Genomic DNA, 23313 nt, shown 5'->3' on the forward strand with positions numbered 1-23313 from the left:
ATTTAAATAAATTGAATAGGGCAATAAAACCAGTGGCATAACATTAAATCTTTATGTATTTAAGAGATCTGTGGGGGAGTGGCTGTTTACATGAGACAGGAGCACGAAGTAAGCCGTAGTATTGGAAGAAACAATTAGAGGATCCCAGGAGTGGGCTGCTTCCAAAATCATTCTTTCATGAGTCATTAAATATTTACTAGCAACTCCTAAGTACCAGGCCCTCTTCTAGACACTGAGGGTATGGAGGTTGCTCTAGATGAAATGTTTTTGACCCCCACCCCCCCCAAAATATCCATGTTAGAACCTGATCCCCAGGATGGAGGTGGGGCCTTTGGGGGGTGATTAGGCAGGGGACTAGAGCCCTCAGGCATGGGATTAATGTCCTTAATAAAAATGACTCCAGTGAGCTTTCGCACCCCTTTCCTTATGTGAGGACGCGGTGAGGAAACTGCCATCTATAAACCAGGAAGCAGGTGGTCACCAGACACTCGATTGGCTGGCCCTTTGATCTTGGACTTTCCAGCCTCCAAAACTATGAAAAATAAATTGATGTTGTTTAAGCCACCTAATCTATGGTATTTTAGTTTTAGCAATCCAGACAAACTAAAACAGTGGTGAATAAGACCAACAATGCCCCCAGCCCTCGTTGAGTTTACATTCGGGTGGCAAATAAAGTAAATAGTTAACTTAGAAAGTAGTTATAAATAAAAGAAAAAAGGAAGTAGTTATATAGTGTCCCATACTGGCGGGTGCGATGGGAAAAAAAAAAACAGAACAGAGCAATGTGATGCTTTTAAGCAGAATACAGCATCACCTCATTCTTACTCTCAAAACATCATCCTAATTACTGTGTAAAGAATAAACTCGAGTAAGACAACTACGAAAGCAGAGGGACTAGTCAGGATGCTATTGTCTTAAACAAGAATTGAGGAGAGCTCAAACAGGGTGCTACTGATGAACACCATCAGAAGGGGTCCCACGTGGAACCCACTTGGAAGGTGGAGGCGACGGGATCTGCTAATGGAGCGTACGTGTGAGGAAAAGAGGCGATGGGGATGATTTCAAGGTTTGGAGGCTGAGGAATACTGGGTGCAAGCAGAGTCATTTACAGAAACGAGGGACACTGAGGGAAGAATGGGTGTGGAGGAAAGAGTTCTATTGGCTCTGTTAAATTGTAGAAGCTCGTTAAACAGCAGTGTAAGGATGTTGAGCAGGTAATAGAATGTGCAAGTCGGAGGCTAAAGGTGGAGAAAGAAATGTCGGCATCATCGGCGCACAGAAGGCATTAAAGCCCCGGGAATGGATGCATCATCAAGGAAATGAAAATGCAAAGAAACGACAAGAGCGCCAGAGGCGGAGCCCTTGAGCATCCCAGTATGCAGAGGTCAGAAAGGCGAGGGTGAGCTGGGAACGGAGTCTAGAACAAACAGCATGTAAAGGAAGAAAAAGAATCTTTGAGTGCCCAGCCAAACGCAGTCAGTATTTCCAGAAGGAGAAAAGAAACGATAGCGTGAGATTCTGCTGACAGACTGAGTAAATGAACACCAGGAACCACCCAGTGGCCTTGGCGGTAGAGCAGTCCTTGGTGTCCCCGAGGAAAGTGGTTTCAGGGGAGGTCAAAGTCCAAAGGCCTGATTTGAAAAGATTCAAGAAATAATATAAGAAGAAAAGTGATGAAAGCTAATACAGGCAACTTAAGGAAGTTCTATATAAAAGGGAGGTGAGAGGTGAGAGGGGAAAGGGTGGCCAGATGAGGGACCAGGGGTCAAGGAAGAGTTTTTAACACTAGAGAACACTACAGCTTGATGTATGTTGATAGAGGTGCTCTAAGAGAGAAGGGAAAAATGATGATGCAAGAGACTTCAGGTCGGCTGAACGGGCAAGGATCCAGCATCCCAAGTCGGAGATGGCCTACACGAGCAGAAGTACAGTTCATCCAGGACAAGGGAGAATCTGGAAAGCTTGATACGGAGACAAGTTAGTAATCTAATAGGAGGAGGACATGGAAGTTCTTTTCTGACAGCTTCCAGCTTCGCAGTGATGAAGGAAACCAAGTGTTTGGCTGACCATGTGTATGGAAAAGAGGATGCTAATGTTAGAGGAGAGGAGAGTGAGTGTAAAATACTCATCAGAGGGAATGGAAATGAGGAGCCAGAGTAACATTTCGATACAGTGGTAATGGAGGATGGGAGTGACGTAGACTGGGATTCACCAAAGGGAGAGTCCCACTGACGTGATGGAGGAGGCAGAGAGGTTACCTAAGGACCAGAACGAGAAGAGGGGATGTTCTATTACTTGGGTCCACCAAGAGGCTGCCTATCTAGCAAAGTGGTAAAAACATAAGATCACTGTAGGGCCCCCATGGACATGCTAAAATGAAAATTGGTTTTTCACATGAAAAAGAGGTACTGTAACCCTGGCTAATGTGGCTCAGTTGGTTGAAGTGTCAATCCACAACTGAATAGGTGCAGGTTCGATTCCCAGTCTGGGCAAATGCCTACAATGCAAACTGATTCCCCAGTCTGGGAAGGCTCACAATCCCCAGGTCGAGTGCATACAGAAGGCAGCCAGTCAGTGCTTTTCTCTCGCATGGATGTTTTTCTCTCTCTAAAAACAATGAACATATGTCTTCAGATGAGGATAAAAAATATGTGCTATAGCATCACAGAAAATGATGACTCTTGGAAGTCAGATGCACAGGGTTTAAACCCAAGCTTTCCCATCATATGATGTTGGACCAATTTCTTATTTCTTCTGAACTTCAGATTCCTTATTTACAAAGTAAAGATGCTAATGCTCCTTTTGAAGCTTGTTGTGATGATAAACAAGACACCTATAAAATACCTTACAGAGTACAAGTAGAACTACTAACAAGTTAAATATTTGGACTTCTGTTTAAACATGTCAGTGTAGCCCTGTTTAGCCCTGGCTGGTGTGGCTCAGTGGATTCAGCTCCAGCCTGCAGACCAAAGGGTCGCCAGCTGGATTCCCAGTCAGGGCACATGCCTGGGTTGTGGGCCAGATCCCCACAGAGAACACAAGAGGCAACCACACATTAATGTTTCTCTCCTCTTTCTCCCTCCCTTCCCCTCTCTAAAAATAAATAATCATTTTTAAAAGTCAGTTTAAACATATATATTTTTAAAGTCATTATTTTACTTTTACATTTTAAAATTTTCAATTTATTCATTGTTTTTGAGAGAGAGAGAAAGAAACAACAGTTTATTGTTACACTTATTTATGCACTTCGATTGATTCTTGTGGGTGCCCTGACTGGGATTTGAACCCACAACCTTGGAAATCAGGTTTCTAACTTAATGTGCTGTGGATGCACTAACCAACTGGACTACCTGGCGAGGGCAAACATGCATTTATCTCCACTCCCTCCTAAAAGCACATTAAAATAACATTAATGAATAAAAAGAAAGCTACAAACCCACAGAGACAAAGAAAACAGAAATAAAAAGCATTTAGCCCTGGCTGGTGTAGCTCAGTGGATTGAGCATGAGCCTGCGAACCACACGATCGTGGTTCGATTCCCAGTCAGGGCACATGCCTGGGTTGCAGGCCAGTTCCCAGTGGGGGACTCACGAGAGGCAACCATACATTGATACTTCTCTCTTTCTCTCCTTCCCTTCCCCTCTAAAGATAAATAAATAAAAGAATTTTTAAAAAAATTTAAAAAAGAAATAAAAAGCATTTAAACATGCTATATCTGATCTGTAGGAGCTGAAACCTGCATGTTTTCCAACAAGAAGCAAGCTGCATCAGTAACAGAGCCCCAGAAAGACTCAATAACTGAAGACATCAAGTACACGTACACTGGTGATGATATGATGCCAAGGCATGATGATATGACCATGCCTTCCCAAACCCTCATGGCAGTTTTATTAGAGAATTTGAGATCTAGGGAAATTGAATCAGTGAGGCTACAGGCACTCCAGACAGGTAGACGTGAGACATCAGATTGAAAACAAGGAGACCCGGCCCCTCAACAAACCCTCAGCCTCTCAGTTTCTAGATTCCTGGTAAGCAAGTTTCTACTCCACGTTCTGCACCAACATAGAAAATGCAGGATTTTTTTTTCTGAGAAAATTAAGTCCTCCAAAGAAAATACCCATAAATGCTGATATTTAACAACACTCCTGAAAAATACGTAGACTAGCCATGAACTCACTCTAAGTAAAGTTCACTATTTGATAAGCCCCACCTATACTCAGAACTTTTAATCAATCTTTCGGTTAATTTAACTCCAAAATAAAAACATACAGCAAAAGATCACCATAATTTGAGGAAGCTCTCCAAAATTAAGCCTAGAATACAAAAAAGGGGGGAGGGGTATTGTAGAGGCAGAGACCTTACCAGAAAGAAAATAATATTGGAAGAAAAGAAGAAAGGGAGGGTGAGAGGGTTGGAGGGAGGCTGTGAAGACTGGAGGTGAACATCCTTAGAGGAATGAAAAGGGAAGGTTGCACCAATTAAACAAGAATATGCAAGCACCCTACTAGATTAAAGCTGTAAGTACCTATATAAACTTAAATAGAAGAATTGGAAGACAGAGGTGAAGTAATATTCAAAAACCTAAGACAAAAATCAAAGTGACAGATAATAAGACAAAAGAAATAAAATATTTTAAAAATTGGGGGTCAAGGTGGATAAAAGACTTAAAAATAAGTTGTGACACCATAGAAGCCCTAGAAAAAAACATAGGCAGCAAAATCTCAGATATTCCATGCAGCAGTATTTTCACCAATGTGTCCCCTAGAGCAAGGGACATAAAGGAAAGAATAAACAAATAGGACCTCATCAAAAGAAAAAGCTTCTGCACGGCTAAAGAAAACAGCAGTAAAATGAAAAGAGAGCCAACTGTATGGAAAAACATATTCGCCAAGGATACCTTGGACAAGGGTTTGATCTCCAAAATATGTAAAGAATTCACATAACTTCACTCCAGGAAGACAAACAACCCAATTTAAAAATGGCCAAAAGACTTGAACAGATACTTCTCCAAGCATGACATACAGAGGACCCAGAGACATGTGAAAAGATGCTCAGCATCACTAGCCATCAGAGAGATGCAAAGTAAAATCACAATGAGATACCAATTCACACTGGTGAGAATGGTCGTCATAAACAAGTCAGCAAACAACAAGTGCCGGTGAGGTTGTGGAGAAAAGAGAACCCTAGTGCACTGTTGGTGGGAATGCAGACTGGTGCAGCCACTGTGGAAAACAGTGTGGAATTTCCTCAGAAAACTAAAAATGGAACTGCCTTTTGACCTGGTAATTCCATTGTTGTGATTATATACTAAGAACCCTGAAACACCTATTCAAAACAACCTATGTACCCCAATGTTCATAGCAGCACAATTTAAAATAGCCAAGTGCTGGAAGCAACCTAAGTGTGCATCGGTAAAAGAATGGATCAAAAAACAATGGTCCATTTAAACAATGGAATTCTACACAGCAGAAAGAAAGAAGGAGCTCCTACCCTTTGTGACAACATGGATGGAACTGGAAAGCATTATCCTAAGCGAAGTAAGCCAGATGATGAAAGAAAAACACCATATGATCTCACAATAAGTGTAACCTAATCAACAAACTAAACAAGCAAGCAAAATATAACCAGAGACCTTGAAATTAAAACAATCTGATAGTAGCAACCAGAAAGAAGGTGGGGGGTGCGTAATGGGGGGAAAGAGAGGAAGGGTTTTCAGGAACAACTATAAAAGATTCATGGACAAGACCAAGGGTGAATGGGATCGGGGGAGGAAGGTGGGAATGTCTGGAGTGTGAGGGGAGTGGGGGGAGGGAATGCAGACAACTGTACTTGAACAATAAAACAATTAAAAGATAAACAAAAATAAAAGCTGGCAGGAAATAAATAAATAAATAATAAAAATCAGGGGTCAGTCTAGGAAGTCAACACAACCAAACAATGAAATTCTGAGGAGAGAAAACAAAGACACTAAAAAGAAGAAAATTATGAAAGAAAAAACTAAAGGATATTTCTCAGAACTGAAAAATATTAATCTTTATATGTAAAGGGCCAACAAGAAACTCACACAATTAATAAAAAAGACCTTACATCAATACCTTCCAGAATACCTAAGAAAGCAGTATATTCCAAAAGCTTCCAGAAAAAAAGCAATTTACAAAGAAATAGGCATCAAAATGCATTAAGGTTTTCAATAGTAAAGTTAGAAACTATTTTTGAAAGTGGAATAATAATAGCTTTAAAATTCTAAGGAACAAATATAGTCAACTTCTAATGATATGAGGTCTGTCCAGAGGTATCCAGCCATGTAATATTAAAAAATAGACATTTATTGAAGAAGGTAAAATTTACAAGAAATATTGTACATAGGACAATGATGCCTCAGTGCCCTTCGAAGTACCTAAGTACCAAAGGTTAACTAACTTGGGATGTCACACAGTTCTCTCTGTTTCCATCAGCTGCCCCGTAGTATTTTCCTGAAACTCACTGACATTCTGAAATCTCTTCCCTCAAAGGTGATTTTAGTTTGGGGAGAAGCCAGAAGTCTCAGGGAGCCAAATCTGGGCTGTAGTGGGGCAGAGTCACCTGGGTAATTTGATGTTTCTCCAAAAAATTCTACACAAGATGTGATGCATGAGCAGGCATGTTGTCATCACGAAGCTGCCAATCACCAGTTGCCCATAGCTGTGGCCTTCAGAAATATCCAAATTGTTTCTGCGTAGGAATGTTCAAGCTTAACACAAAATTTGATGCAGATTCATTCTTTTACTCTCAGTCATTTTAAATGAGATGGCCACACAGTACACATGCTCACTCAATGTTGTCTACCACCCCCACTGACCAGTACAGTGAAGTCATCTTTGTTCACACATGCGCATTCCAGTCCACTCTCCTTGGCTGCCAGGTTACATGGTGTCATACAAACTATTCTCATGATATTAACAATGGCTTGACTTTTTCTGGACCTCATATTCCCAGCCAAATTATCCAACAGGCAGATGGAACTGCCTCAGCCATCTGACTTCCCAAATTATGTATTGCCCATGCACCCTTTCTCATAAATTACTGATATTCTTTCTACTGAAGTGAGAAAGAGAAAATCAAGAAAGAAGAAGACATGGGGCCTAAGTGTCAGAAGACCAAATACAGGGAAAATAATTTTATTTCAGGCCAATAATAAAGGAAGGACTCCACAGGACAGCACTTTCAGACTAGAGAATTCCTAGATTAAAGTGAGTGAAGAGATGCAGGAAGGATATCAGAGGAGAGGCAAGGTGGTGAAGGCCTTGCTGGACAATCAGATACATTTGATCGCTTTTTTAAAAAATAGGCATTGAGAGGGTGTTCATAGGATTCGAAGAATTCCCATAAATAAAAAGAAAAATTAGCAAGAAAAAACTGGCAATTATTAACACTAGGAAAAAATCTTTTCCTGAAAAATATTTAGTCATAGTGTTATTTTGCTCAGAAGTTATATATATACATATATTCAGAATAATGTACACACTAACATTTTTAACCCAAAAGTTGTAACTCTGTTGGAGGACAGTGATGTAACTGGAGGCTATGGGGACCGTGCCGTGAAGAGGGCTGTCTTCACCACAACGGCAGGTCAACAGATGTTTCTATCAGATGTTTCTATCAGATGTTTCTAGTGGGTTTCTATCACTGATAAACTAACTTCAGTAGACGGCAGTGTCAGCCTGTTTTCTAGAAATACAGAGGCTAAGACCGTAAGGAACAACTATAAGGCTCGAAGGCAGTTGTCTCTGGGGCGCAACTCTGAGGAGTTGGGAAGAACAGGGTAGATGGCTCTGGGTCTCACTGATGCTTCATTAAAAGTCTTGACTTTTAAATTATGTTTGTGCTATTTTGATAAAACAAGAAGATAATATTTTGAAATCAGTTTTTCTTTCCAGAGTCTACTCTTTCCTACTTCCCTCCCCTTAAATTCTAAACTAATAAATTCTAAACCCATAAACACATACCCTTGTAATGAACCACCCAGGGCAGAAAGGGGATGATCTCATTGGTTAGCTGAGCAGCAGACATCAAGTGTTTGCTGAGCGGGGCTGGGGGTTACCTGCACTTCTTAGGTCTCTTTCACATATGAGATTCTCAAATACCTATCTTTGTTTTCAAAAGATGGAATGTGGTGAATACAAAAGTTTCTATATTCCAAGCAATTTTTCATACAATCAGGATATGATGCCAACTTTAATTTTTTAAAGAGGACTCTATGACATCAAAGCAATGTTTTTTTTAAAGCTGAACATTTTAACAAAAACAATGTCACGTAAGCATTTCACCAATGTCAATTGGTGAAAATTTTTTCACCAATTTTTTTCGGTGAAAAAATTCACCAAACATTTATTTACAGAATTCCATAAAATATGATTGTTATGAATCAATAAAAACTGAAGGAGAGGCCTTGGTTCCTCCAGGGTGGGGACTTCACCAATATCATGAAATAAAATAAAGAACAGAGCAATAGGTCCATTGTCTAGAATATCATTTTCCTAACTCTGAGAACATAAAAATGCCTTTTGTGTCTTAGAATTAATCAAAATAACCCACTACATTCAGGTGCTGAAAAATACCTGCAGTTCTTCCTATAAAGATAAGAACCCATCCTCAACCCCATTCTCCTTAGATCTTATAGGATTTTTGTTTTGTTTTGTTGTTGTTGAAGATGCTAAAACAGCACTGAAAACTGATAACAAATTAAGCCAGCCTAATTTACAGTCTCGAAGTTAACCTACATTACACTAAACAGATGATCCGCCAGCAAAATTACTATAGCAGTGTTTATTTTCCAGATCCTATTCTGCAGTCTCGGAAATGTCAAATACGCCTTCCCGCTGAGAGGCAAACGTGGATACACATATACCAGGAGGTCATCCACATGCCAAAGACTGAAAGCAGATTTATAAGGATTCATCACAGAACTAATCCTTCCTAAAATTCTGATTCAATGAGGGGCTTGGTTGGGGGGGGTTCACGTTCTTGATTACGGGCCTAGGAACTGGTGTTCCTTGTTGTCTGACCGAATGTAATTTCAGATTTGAAAGTTTGTGACCTGCAAATAAAGGACATTCGTTTACCGCGTGCTTTATTCAAATTAACGTTACATAGTTTCTTCCCACCTGTAACAGACTGAGAACTGTCACCTGAAAAGACATATTCCTTCTACCTCATTAAAGGGCAAAAGGCCACAAACATGCTCAAAATGCTGACAATCCCTTTAAACAGGTAAGCCTTTTAGAGTAATGGTGGGAAATGTTATCCTCAGACCTCCATGCCAGTCACTCATCCCAAGCACTTCCATGTGCCTTTGCTTTCTGGCTTAGCCAGTCCCTGCTGCCCCGGTCTACCCCAACCACACACACTGTAAAGAGTAGCTGTGAGTGGCCCTGTGAGTGGCTGGTGTAGCTCAGTGGATTGAGCACAGGCCTNTTACCGCGTGCTTTATTCAAATTAACGTTACATAGTTTCTTCCCACCTGTAACAGACTGAGAACTGTCACCTGAAAAGACATATTCCTTCTACCTCATTAAAGGGCAAAAGGCCACAAACATGCTCAAAATGCTGACAATCCCTTTAAACAGGTAAGCCTTTTAGAGTAATGGTGGGAACTGTTATCCTCAGACCTCCATGCCAGTCACTCATCCCAAGCACTTCCATGTGCCTTTGCTTTCTGGCTTAGCCAGTCCCTGCTGCCCCAGCCTACCCCAACCACACACACTGTAAAGAGTAGCTGTGAGTGGCCCTGGCTGGTGTAGCTCAGTGGATTGAGCACAGGCCTGCAAACCACACGATCGAGGTTCGATTCCCAGTCAGGGCACATGCCTGGGTTGCAGGCCAGTTCCCAGCAGGCCAGCTCCCAGCAGGGGATGCACAAAAGGCAACCATACATTGATGTTTCTCTCCTCTCCTTCTCTCCTTCCCTTCCCCGCCTTAAAGATAAATAAATAAAAAGAGTAGCTGTGAGTGCTTTTAGCCACAACTCACAAGTGACTGACTTCTTCCAGCAGCCACCCTGACGATCCATCTTGTCTTGCTCCGATTTACAAAACTACTAATTGGGAACAATGGCTCCCCTTCAGATTCCTCGTGCCTACGTCCTGATACTATGCGTGGGGACAACAGCACAGGTTTCCCTCTTTGAAGGGCTCATAGTTCATGTACAGAAACACCAGCCAAACAATCGCCAGATAACGACTGAGTACTAGGAGAGACGTAAGCATGAGGGAAGAGCCGAGGGTGAGGGAAGGAAGAAGTTCATTCTGGCTCCATCTGAGGCAACACAGGAGCGTGGCCTTGAAGGTTGTGGAGGCAGGGGTACCGACAGGGGCCAAGGGCAATATTCCAGTCCAGGAAAAGCATCTAAATAGCACAGCACTGCCTACAAGCACAGTGCTCTCAGAAACCTATAAATGGGTTCCATGCAACCGAGGCAGGAATGCACTTGGTAGAGAATTGAAGGAGATGAGGCTGCAAAGACAAGATTTAGGAATAAATTACAAAGGGTCTTGCTGCTGAGCAAAGGAGCTTGGATTTTTATCTTGTAGTGTAAAGAGAACCATTCAGAATTTTTAAAAAATACAGTCCTCTAAGTTTCAAAATTAATCTGCCTCTTCATGTTTTACCACAAATTGACCTAAGACGACTCTGCAAAGCTCCATTTTCGAGTTGATAGAAAGATTCACTCACCAACACAAATTCCTCTAGTGGCTTTAGATCAAGAGCCCATAAAAGGAGAGAATATATCTTTTCTATATGTTTTAGACTCCCTCTGATTCTGCCTAGCCCTAAGCAAGGGGGCTTTAAGTGCATGCTAAATCTATTCCTAGAATTTCCTAAAGTAATCTGCAGCTTCGGGTCTTCTACAAATAATATCCACCAAAGAAAACTCAGGAGCCTCTCGTATTTGTTCTACATATTGCTCTGTTTTTAGGACAATGTATATCCCAATAAAAATGGTCAATGCTCTTGGACTTCCTGCCCTTTCACCAATCCAATTTGTGGGTGTGTGTGCTGATAGTGACCCCATTCCATTGCATTCAATGTCAGGTGCAAGGACGAGACCCTGGGTCACCTCTTACACATAGGCGAGACCATTGTCTTGCATTTCTATGAAAAGAGATCCTTTTTTAAAGCACAGTAAGTGCTCAATAAATGCTGACTGTTGGGCTTGTGAGCACGTCCTGCTAATTTCTAAACAGATTCGAGGAGCAGCAGGTCTCCAGATGAGGCCGCATTTCCAGGACTGATCTAACCGGTGCGCCCACACAGCCAGGCTGCACGAGAAACAGCCTTACCTGAACTGCCGGTTGGAGATGGTTCCTGGAAGAGCCAAGCTGCACGGTGCCAGACGGACAGATGGAGTTTATTCAGGAATTCCTCCAGGGAGCCAGGGCTAAAAATTGCTACCAGGGCTCAGGAGAGACGGGCGCAGGCCTGGAGGCCGCTGGCCTGAGGCCAGTGCTTGTCACAGTTACAGCCTGGGCATCTTCTGTTGAGAGAAGCAGTGGGGACAGAGGTGTGGCTCCCACGCGGCAGGGAAACCCCCCATGCAGCTCGGCGTCAGCCAGCACTAGTTAGTGAGGACCCCAGGCAGCATGAGGATGGAGGTGCTCCGTGGGTAACGTCAACAGCTACAGATATGACCACACGCCATTACCCTGCCCACCATTACCCTGAATCAATTTTTTTCATTCCCCTTTATAATTTTTAATATTTTAAGGTTGTTTTCCAGCTCAATTAAAGATAGAACATTGAACTACTTTCTAAAGCACTGTTCTGTGTTTACCCCACTTGCAGCCCTTATACTAAATACCGTCCCCATTCTAGAGATGAGAAAGTAAGAGCGTGAGAAGATAAGTGACTTGCCCATCGCATGGCTTTGAAGCAGTGGGGCCAGAGAAGCCTCCCACGTTTCTCTGCGTCCTTGGCCAAAGCCCCTTTCTCTGAGCTGCACCACCGCCTCTTGCTTGCTGAGACAGGTGGGCGCAGCAAGGAACCCAGGCAGGCTGGGAGGTTTTCTCGGAGACCGCTTTCATGTGTGTGTGTGGCTCTCTGCTCAGGAGGGAGTAAGAGAAGGAGAAGGAAAGAAGACGGGTGGAATGAAGAGGAGGGAAAGGAAACCTAACTTGCTGATTCCCACCCCTCCGAGTAGACCTTGTGATAGATCACTACGAAATTTGGACCATGCTTCATAATTAGAACCATGTCTAGCTTCAGTCAGAGGAGCTAGGCTTTTTCGAATGTGCTGAGCATTGATGTGCGATTTCAGAGCAACTTTTGCCAGCTAGGCATTTTGGGCATTAATTCCCTTTCCCCTTTGCTACTGAGCGTTGCTGCCATTTCTGATCTGATGGCCCTCGGTGACGGAGAGGCAGGAACCTACCAAGGCATTAGGCAATGCCATGCCAGGAGGCTGCTTAAGGCCTGGGGTGTCGTGCCCCGAGGAAGGGGGTTTAAATTGGCAAAAAGAGATATTACATTTACCTTCTGCTACCAGTTGCCTTTCCTGCAATCACACCTTGTTTCCCTAAATCGTCGAACGTGCCAAAGCCCACTATTTCTTTGCTTTTCCTCAAGCCCCACATCTTGTTCTCATGTTGTACCCGGAATTTTTTTTAGGAACCATCTGACTGAGGAAATATTTGTGAGATGCAATGAAAAAGGCAGTCCCTCACTGCTCCTTACCTAACAGATCGTCTGGGGGCCAACCTTGGAAACATCAAATTATAAATTGTAGGACTTTTCATTACTGAAATGTAATAATTAAATTATATAGAAATTTCCTTAACTGTGGGGTTGAAAGGAGCAAAATCACTGGTAATTGGTCTCAACCAGAGTCAATAATGTTTTTCTTTTTATTTACATTTGGTTTTCCTATAAACTGCCTACTGGGTTGTGAGGAAGCAAGAGGCTAGCAGAAAACTGAACCCCCATCCATCAGTATTAATCTCACACTTTACTGTGGCTCTATCCATTTATCTTTCCGACACAAATTAGAAATTCAAGAGTTTTAACAAATGAGCCTGCAAATGTAAACTTATTAGGCCATATATTTTTACTACACACTGTGCAGTGCCCTCCACAAAGCTGTCCCTTCAGAGAGCATTTTCCTATTTTGTGTTATTGATGGCAGCTAACTAATCACATTTTTAATGTTGTCTTTGGGGAGGGCTGTTTGAGTGAATGTGCAAGCTAAACTACCCAGAATAAATCTACCTTATTAAATGCTTGAAATTATGTGTCTTTTACGATAAAGAAACTCCCGAGCATTGTTACATTTGCTAACCTTCTTTCCGCAGGAATCAAAAGACTGGGATTAATTAAAATAATACATCAAAACTGGGGTGGTGTACAGAATGTGTCTGTGTGTGAGAAAAGGCCAAGAAAAATTGGTTAATTGGTCTCTTCATCCCTATTCACTCCCCTCCATCGAAGCAGCTTTAAGTGTTGCTTTCTGAACTGAAACTACAATAATGTGATTGAGGACACTCACTCTGTCTGCCTGCAGACAATGGCTGGTCCCCGTTCCTGTCCCCACCCCTGAGAAAGTTGATCATTTACATACTGCCTTTCTGACTAACAAAGAACTCCAAAAATTTTGGTCCCCAGACCCAGAAGCACTGAAACATAGAGAAAGTATAAATACATTGTGGTCCCAGAACTGCGTGTCTCCTAAACAAAGATGCAGATTTAAGACCTCTGAACAATATCATGTTTCACGAGCATCAAAAGAAAACATCTGGCCGGTCAATACTTCATCCTGTTAGCCCAGGTCCTCCTCTCCTTTAGCTATGGCCGGGGAATTCGGATGGTGGGCCCCCCTCGGTACTCTGTACAATCATTTCATTATTCTGAGTTGGTTTAATTACCGGCAGGTCCTTTATTGCCGAGCTCAAGTGCTAATCTGAGCCCCGAATGCATCTGCTCTTTACCTCTACTCTTTGTGAGTCTGGCACTCTCAGAAGTGAATGCATACATGGCCATAATTCTGGCTTGTCACATAGATTTCAAGGATAACAAATGATGCTTAAGCTTGAAAGACTGGAATGGAGCTCATCTGGGATCCAGGGCTCTCAAAGGCACGCGTGGTGCAGACTTTGGAGTCTGCAGCAGTGTGTCTACTCCGGGACATGAGGAGACACGTTAGAAAGTTGCTGACACGGGGGTGACAGGTGGGGAGATGTTTGCAAAGTGGGAAGTGATAAAGCAAGAACTCAGGGTTTTTTTTTTTTTGCAAATTGTGTCTCAGTGACTTGACTGTCTGCTTGAGATGTGTGGCCTTTGGGAAAATGACATTTGGACACACTCAGCATATGCTCTTCCTAGAAATTAAAAACACAAGCATTTCAAGACTGCATAAGAGAGGGTTTTAGCATTCTCCTGCAATCAAAGTTTTTCCTCCATTACTTAGCTTGGAGGAGAAACATAAACCCAATTAGTACTCAACTAAAGTGTAATGGCTGATAAATTGGCCTATGCTAAGGTTGCCTAGTATTTATTTCTTGACGAACCAGATACACTCATTTTTCTCACTCAGTCACAGGAATCAACGATTTAAGAAAGCACTGGCTCTTTTGAAGTGTATTTCTTCTTTATCCTGGATTAAAGATTTAGCTATTATCTCTAGCAAAGATACCTTGGAAGAAAGGTAAGGGCTGATGAATGAAACAGAAATTCCTGGCTGGCAGAGGTGAAACTGACTAGGAAAACCTTCTACTTTTGAATCTGATGTGAAAAATGAAAGAAGGTGTTTATTTACTCACTCAGCAAATATTTATTGAGCACCTACTTGGAGTAGAGACCTGTTTCAGGGGCTGGAAAGACAAAGTTAGTGCCCTCAAGGAGCTACTGAAGAAGACAGCCACCAGCGCAGGTAAGAGCTGTAATAGAAACATAAACCACACATTTGGAAGCTCAAAGAATCACTAAGGAAATAGTTCTTCCTCTCAAAACTGTATTTGTTACAATGCTGAGAATCTAAATTACGTTTGCTTGCATTGCATTCACATGGGGAAAGAAATTCTATTTTGCTCTCATGTTAATAGAAATAATATTCACATTTTAAATAGTTACATTGTTACCTTCATTGTGAACAAGATGAAATTCCACATTCAGAGAAGAGTTACTAAAAAGTTGGTTTACACAGAATTAAATAAATTATCATTTGAAATAACCCATACTAAGTGGTATTTATTCTTAAAGAGCACGCTGCAATTAATCCTTTATCTAAGCAAAGAACCCTATTTCGATTTGAACAATCCCCATATTTATTTGCGGTATAAGCCTGGATTTTCATATATTAGGTTTGAATCTCAAAAATCTTAGTGATAGGTCCCCAGGCAACACACCACCCTATTATCTCCTTAGGCCTCCACACCCTGCTTGTGCTGAATAGAACAAAAGGCATTAAAAGCACTAATCCCTCTTGCCCTCAGGATAAAGTCCAAACTCTTTAACCTTTCAGGAATCTGGTCTCCGCTTAATCCCCCAGCATCCCAGTGAGTGACCAAAAGCAGTGGGGTCTCTGTCAGTTTAGGTTCCTGAGTGACTACGTGGAACAGAGACACCTCCACCCCTGGCCACTGTTCCCCTCAGTCACGTCGGATAGATAATGTGAGCCCCGATTAAATAAGCCATTTTTAAAAGCCATTTCCTTGTGCTCCTGGGTCCCGGGGTTCTCTGCGGCCGTGCAGCCTTCCCTCGCTCTCAGTCCTCCAACAGCGTGGTGTGACCTAGAACATTTTCCACACTTAAGCACTCTTGTTACTGTCACAATTTTTCACATGCCTAAATACTGTTTTTACTTAATTAAATTTCATTTTATCCACCTGGAATCTTTGAGTTTAAAAACAGAACTATACTATCACTATTGTAAGTAGAAAACCAGTATCCCGTCCAGTGAAGAGAGGATAACTGTAAAAACCATGCCTCTCCAAAGAATGTGTTTATTCATGTGCCCCATTCAATCTCTGATGTGCCACCAGGATAAACCTAACACCCCTTTAGAAACACTAGTCAAGAAAAGAAAGGCACAGGCCTTTTGTAATCCAACAAAATTACATGAGTCCCAGCTCCACTACCTACTGTGTGTCCTCCCTCGGACTGTCACCGAACACAGATCCAGCAGCAGGCCAAACACGTGAGACGGGTCCTGGTGAGAAGGAAAGGGGTTTATTCAAGTGGCGGCCTCCGGAGAAGATTCGGGACTCCACTTTCGCATCTCAGGGCAGGCAGGGGGTTTTGTAAGGAAGGAGAGGGAAAGCAGAACAAAGAGACCAAGGAGGGGGAGCTGAAAAGTTCTCCACGTGCAGACCAGCACAAGGCGTTCCCATAAGGACCTTGAAACCGGTCAAGCGAGGACCTGGTGCGCGTCAACTTTTTTCACGTCTTCCTCATTTTACAGTGTAAGGTCAGCGAATCTTCCAGAACTGGGATGAGTGAAGGTCCAAGTCTGTGTATCTTTTGAAGTTATGTCCTAGAAGTTATGTCCTAGAATTCTCACACAAGCGTGCTGTTTATCTACAGGCTACATACTAGTCAGAGTCAGTATTTCCGGAAACAATGTCAAAAGGATGGTGGGTGGCTTACGATTCCTCACTGTCACAAGGTAATTTACCTGACCTCTCTGAGCCTCATACTTTATAAGGTAGATAACTACTACATAAGACTAAAGATTAAATAAGAAATTAACAGGAAATTCCTGACCCACATTTTTAGTTCTCAATTCAATGGTTTTTAGTACACCGACATATTTTTCATGCTTGGAAACATTAGGTGTGGCTATTGTGATTATTTCGATGTCCCATAATGCCTACACTGTGAATTCCTTAAGGTGCTGTGTATTCATCTCTGAACCCTCACAATACCTGCTACTGTTCTTTGCTCTTCAGAACTGGCAAATAAATCAAGAGACCTGCATAACCAAAGATTTTTCAACTTATCTGTGGCATTTGTCTTCCATCCCTTTATGGGTAGAATCAACTGATGGGTTAAATTACTTCTCGAGGTGTGACTGTAAATCACTTTGGCCAGGCTTTGCCGGATTCTGACCATAGGCTAATTGGGGATTCTTATCTTTAAAACTATTGTTCTGCAAAAACAATCTGCATGTTGTCTTTTAGAAGATTTATTAATCAGTCGCAGAAAGGATTCGAAGTGTGAAAGTTGGAGGCATATGATGATAATAAGAGAAAAACCTGGGTTTCATAAATCAAAAGCCACAGGATCCAGGACGTTGAGACACTCAGAGTGTCAATTACAGCTCAGCTTTCCTGGACACGTCGGGAAGACATCTTGTGGTGGTTAGACATACAGAATCTAAAACTAGAGATATATGGTGTCCTGTTCATAATGCCCTCATTAATAGCAGTCTCCCCTTAGAATTGTCAGAAGGGCCAACTGAGAGAATGCACAGTACGCCCTGACACAGAGCAAGTGCTTATTAAACGTTAGCTGTTGTTGCTACCCTTTGTACACTTGATTATTGTGATCATAAAACTTTACTGTCTGAGTATCAGGATTCAGAGTTGGAATCACTGTAAATGTTTCAGGTAATTGAAGAAAGCCTTCAGGCATCCTGTAACTGCTCTTCTTAATATTTTAATTTTTCAATTCAGTTGTTTCATTAACCAGGATTAACTAGATTATGTTGTGATTTAAAAAAAAAAAGTCCAACAAAAGTTTTTTCTCTCACTCTCCTCAACGGCAGACAATACTCCCGGACAGCTCATCCTCAGGACTGGAGTCTCAGGGTGTCTCCATGTTGATCTGAATGTCTTCAATCACAGTGGGAGGGGCAAGCACGCTGGAGACGCAGTCATTCTGCCATTCTGACTTCCCCTCCATGCTTTGGCCAAAAAAAATTGCCTAGAATACCCATCGTCAGGGCAGCAGGTGGAGAAAGACCCACCTGCCTGCTGGAAAATGAAGGAAAACCAGACACGGAAGAGTGGTAATGCATGCCAGGGTTGTGAATGGTCATAATCATCACTCATCCAGGGACTGGGGGCTGACCACTATAAATTCCCCAAGCTCTTGACAAAGAGCTGTTATTACATTACAAATCCAATCCAACACTTATCAAAATTCCGGAGCAGACAGTAAAGGTCATGAAGGAAGAATCCTACTGAAACATTTTTAATTCACCCACATTTTCAGGGATTTATGATAGCTTTTTTTCCCCACTCAAAACTCTGATCTTATTTCATGCTAGAAGAAAAGGAGTTGCCTTTCTTTACTTTCCCCTGAGCAGGGGGAAAAAAAAAGGAACCTAATTCTCAGATCCAATCCAAGGTGGGATTTGGACTTTCATCAATATGATCATGTATGTTACTTGATTTAGGCAAGGAAACAATGTACAGAAAATCACTTCCCCATGGGACAGAGGCCACTGGGAGAGACAGACTCCTTCCAATTTCCCTTTTTTTTGTAAAATAAAAATTTTTGTAATTCTGTATTTGCTGTACTACTTTATCTCCCTAGTTTACTTTTTCCTCTCGCTGTCAAACCATTGATTCAAATTATATCCCAAATCCTGTTCATTAGTTTCCATTTCCTCCTATTAATTTCCATACATGATCACCAAATCGGCACCCACAGTCTCCATCACACCAGCTACACACTCGCTGCATCATTTGCACGCTCCTACTTCACAAACCTAGAAACACACGCAGAATGCCCCCCCAAAGCCAATAATCACTGTTGCATTATTTTAGTCAATATTCTGCCCAAGTTTGAGATGTGAATGACTTCTGATATCTTCACTTTCTTGACCCCTAATTTTATATGGTTTAAAGGCTTATTCCTTCTTTTCATGAAGTCATTCTTTTCCATACTCCTCCCTTTCCACTCTCCACCACATTATACTTAGTACCTCACACCTGGACTATTTAAATCATTTTCTAACTCGTCCCCCTTTCTCCACGCTTTTTTGTCTCCCAATTTAAGCATGCAGCCCACTCAATCATCCCCAAACACGACCTCTCTTGCGTTAACCTCTAGAGGGAGGGGAACAGGGCCCTTCTATAACTCGTCCCTGCATACACTACTAAATGCCAACTCCTCCCCCTGACTGGAAATTTTGTCTTAAGCATAAATGTTCTACCAAATAAAATCAAAAGCACTCCCTAATCTTAGGAAAGTTCTTCTACTCCCTTTCTCTGCCTTGCCTCATTCATCTCTTCCACCCAGCATTTGGCTTCCTGTCTTCAAATCCCACTTGTCACTTACAACTGGAAAGAAATGCCTTGACAAACTCTTTTGAACCATGGTTGGCTCTGCAAATGTGACGTAACTGTGTGAAAATAACCAGAAAGCAGCATTCCACAGAATGCCACTCAGATGTAGTTTGTTTGGTCGACATGGCGGTGTCGTTGCTATTGTTTAAACTAAGTGTTAATACCTTTGAGGACCCCATACACTCCTCAGTCACCTAACTGCTTGAGTCTGAAGACCTTGGTCTATGCATGTCATGCTGGTGGCGTCATTTATTTCATGATCTTTTTGTGTTATTAAAAACAATAATAATAATACACATAAGTTGTGTGTTCTTTTTCACCTAACTTGTATGTTTTCTAAGGTCAGGAAGATTTTTTTTCTACAGTTAAACATTCAAATAGGGTAAGATGAATGAAAAGCCCTTCGTAAACATAACTAGTCCCAAAGTTGTTGAGTGCTAAGTCCTGCCAGCGCGAGGAGGGTCAGTTAGAGTCATCAGGAACCAAAGTGGTTGGAGGCAGTGGGGAGCAAAACTTTTATGTTCCTATTAATTCATGGATTCCTTCAGCATTTTGTCCCCATTTAAATTAATATTTAAGAAAAAGCATCCAGATGTAAAAGCATCCATCTTTTCTCTTCCCTTTTTGCAGCCACCAGTGAAATAGCAGTGGTCTAAGTTCAAGCCCTGTGTGACCTCTGACAGGAGCTAGAACCATAAAGGGCATTTCAATGCCCCTTCCCCCATTCGCGGGAAGGTTATGTCTTCTCCCCTTTCTAAAGAGCGGAGACAGAAGCACCGGGTTCCATCCACGCCCATCTGAAAGGATGATGAAGCTCAGGCCGTGCAAGGACACTACAAAGGGCAGCAAACTGGCAAAGAGGTCAGGTTCACAGGAAGAAATATGCCATCTACACTGAACAAGGGCAGCGGGAGGAGGTAATGGGACAACGGTCTGTGTGGGCATTCCCCCCCACAAGGTGCTTATCTCTGAAGCTGGACAAAGACCCCAAAAGATCCTTGAACATTAAAGCCAAATCACACCAAGTAGAAAGGAAAAGAGCAAATACAAGAAAGAAGCAATTGAGAAGGTGCAGGAATAATCTTATATACAATTGTCACTGAAGACTTAAGAAAAGAAAATCGCCCATTTGAGAGCTCTTCAAATTCCAAATAAGAGAAGTAGTTCCTGAAGCAGGTAGGTCCAATATGGAGAGATGAGCAAAGATAACTTCAGAGAGAAAGAATATCAAAATTCAGTAGAGAAGAAAAAAGAATCTCAGTGTTTTCAATAATTTGGAAATAAACTAGGAAGAATATTTGCAGGAAATATTTTGACAAAATAGCAAGAGCTAGAATACAGTAGTGGCTGAATTATTGACTACATTATTAATGCTTCATCCCGACCCCACACACCCCCATCCTCCCGCCTGGACCCCCACCACAGCTCTGCTGGGGACCGCCAGCTCTTACATGACAGTAAGCACACGAGGTTGGTGCTGTTTGTTCTCACCCCAACAGGGAGTTGACGCCCACAGGTTTTACATGAGGTTGCCCAGCGTGGTAACCAAAAGCATCAGGGACGCAACCAGGGTCTGTCCCACTCAAAGCCGACGTTCGTGGGACCCGGCTGCACATTCATGGGGACCGTCTCCTAGNTGCTTCATCCCGACCCCACACACCCCCATCCTCCCGCCTGGACCCCCACCACAGCTCTGCTGGGGACCGCCAGCTCTTACATGACAGTAAGCACACGAGGTTGGTGCTGTTTGTTCTCACCCCAACAGGGAGTTGACGCCCACAGGTTTTACATGAGGTTGCCCAGCGTGGTAACCAAAAGCATCAGGGACGCAACCAGGGTCTGTCCGACTCAAAGCCGACGTTCGTGGGACCGGGCTGCACATTCATGAGGACCGTCTCCTAGAGACTAAAAGGAAAACAGTAAGCTAGGTAATGACAACTGGCTCAATAGTTCATTTTTAACTGCTATAAACTTGTAACTTTGTTCGCCCCCCCCCCAAAAGAAGAAGCCACAGAAGAATAATTTTAACCATGCCAAAAGATAAACAATTGTTAAGAAGAACTCTTCTGATTGAAATGAAACAGGAGCGTCAGGCATAAAGCTGGCCGTGGCCGTGGCCGTGGCCGTAGTTCGGAGAGGTCTCCGCCTGGCATGGGACTGCGTGGCGATGAACACACAAAGACCAGCAAGACCAACGCTGGTGAGGACAGAGATTGCAGCTGACCTTGTAAAGTGGTTCAGACTTTGTGGATGATGGTTTTGCTATACAGTTCAATATCCATAAAATGTTTATGCCATACAAAACAGAAACCTCACCTCCGGGAACTTAACACAGTGAAATAATCCAAAGGTAGGGGTAGGAGGGAGAGGATCCTGAATGAACAGAAATACAGACAACTGTGTTTATAAATTAAAAAACCTGCCCTGGCTGGTGTAGCTCAGTGGATTGAGCTCGGGCTGTGAACCAGAGGGTCACTGGTTCGATTCCCAGTCGGGGCACGTGCCTGGTTTGCAGGCCAGGTCCCCAGTGAGGGCCCTGTGAGAGGCAACCACACACTGATGTTTCTCTCCCCTCTCTCTAAATAAATAAATAAAATCTTTTTTAAAAAACCTACTAGTAATAATAGAAATGCCCGATTGTTGGAAAAATATGGGGTGAAGTATGGAATATCATATAAACACATTAAAATGTGAAGTGATTGTTTAGGGACCTTAGAAAAGTATTAAAATCAGTCAAAGGCAAAGAGGTAAAGCCTTAATCTTGTATACATAATACTAGCTACGATTTTTTAGCACTTCCTGTGTGCTAAATTCTTTTTTTAAGATTTTATTTTTAGAGAGAGGGGAAGAGAGAGAGAAAGAGAAACATCAGGGTGAGACAGAAACATGGTTTGGTTGCCTCTCCAACTGCGGACCTGACCTGCAACACAGGCATGTTCCTTGACTGGGAATTGAACCAGCAACCTTTCAGTTCACAGGCAGGTGCCCAACCCACTGAGCCATAACAGCCAGGGCAATGCCTGTTAAATTCTGATCTAAAAGCATCACATATAGTAACTCATTTACTCTAATAACTACCCTATGAGAAAAGTGTTACCATCACCTCCATTATGTAGAGGAGAAATCCAAAGTTACGAGCTACACCCAAGTTCACGCCACCACTGAGAGCATGAGACAGGATTCCANATGTTCCTTGACTGGGAATTGAACCAGCAACCTTTCAGTTCACAGGCAGGTGCCCAACCCACTGAGCCATAACAGCCAGGGCAATGCCTGTTAAATTCTGATCTAAAAGCATCACATATAGTAACTCATTTACTCTAATAACTACCCTATGAGAAAAGTGTTACCATCACCTCCATTATGTAGAGGAGAAATCCAAAGTTACAAGCTACACCCAAGTTCACGCCACCACTGAGAGCGTGAGATTCCAACCACTTAGGTTGGATTCTAACCACAGGATTCCAACCACTTAGTCTGGCTCTAAAGCCCAAACTATTAACCAGTGTTAATGGCAGCTCCATAATTATAAAAGCCATAATTAAGCCAATGTAAAAATGAAATAGTCTATGTGGATAAAGAATAAAGAATATTACTGAAGAAGAATTAGCACCCCTTGGAAGTGGAATGAAAGACATTATTAATTTATTTTGTTCCTACTCCACATAGGGCCTACGATTGTTGTAGTAAGAGGTTTCTCTGATAAGGTTTCATTCAATCCTTCCTGGGGTGTTAAATTAATTTTTATGGTTCTTTTCAGATCCTCAGTTTAAAGATATTAAAATATCTCATGATTGATATTGCTCATATGTAACTAGCCATGTCTACTTGAAATTTATACATATAGGCTCATAAAGACTTTCATCCACAAAATAAAAAATTGTTATGACAAAAATAGTAAAATATAAACAAAATATAATAGGAATAAAATTATCCCCTTATCTGTTAAAAGACAAGGGCAACTCTTAAATGTATTGTTTTTACAGCAGTGAACACTTCATATCCTAATGTAACTTCTTTGAACTAAAATGGGATTAAACATTGTAAAAAAATT

The 23313-nt window shown here is 42.1% G+C and overlaps 1 pseudogene; it reads left to right on the forward strand.

Moving 5' to 3' along the window:
* Positions 1-1844: 1844 nt before the first annotated feature.
* LOC118996109 (60S ribosomal protein L26-like) lies at positions 1845-20340 on the forward strand (annotated as a pseudogene).
* The last annotated feature ends 2973 nt before the right edge of the window (positions 20341-23313 follow it).

Source organism: Sturnira hondurensis, unplaced genomic scaffold, assembly GCF_014824575.4.
Source record: "Sturnira hondurensis isolate 20B ecotype Veracruz unplaced genomic scaffold, ASM1482457v3 Scaffold0010812, whole genome shotgun sequence".
NCBI classification, from domain to species: domain Eukaryota; kingdom Metazoa; phylum Chordata; class Mammalia; order Chiroptera; family Phyllostomidae; genus Sturnira; species Sturnira hondurensis.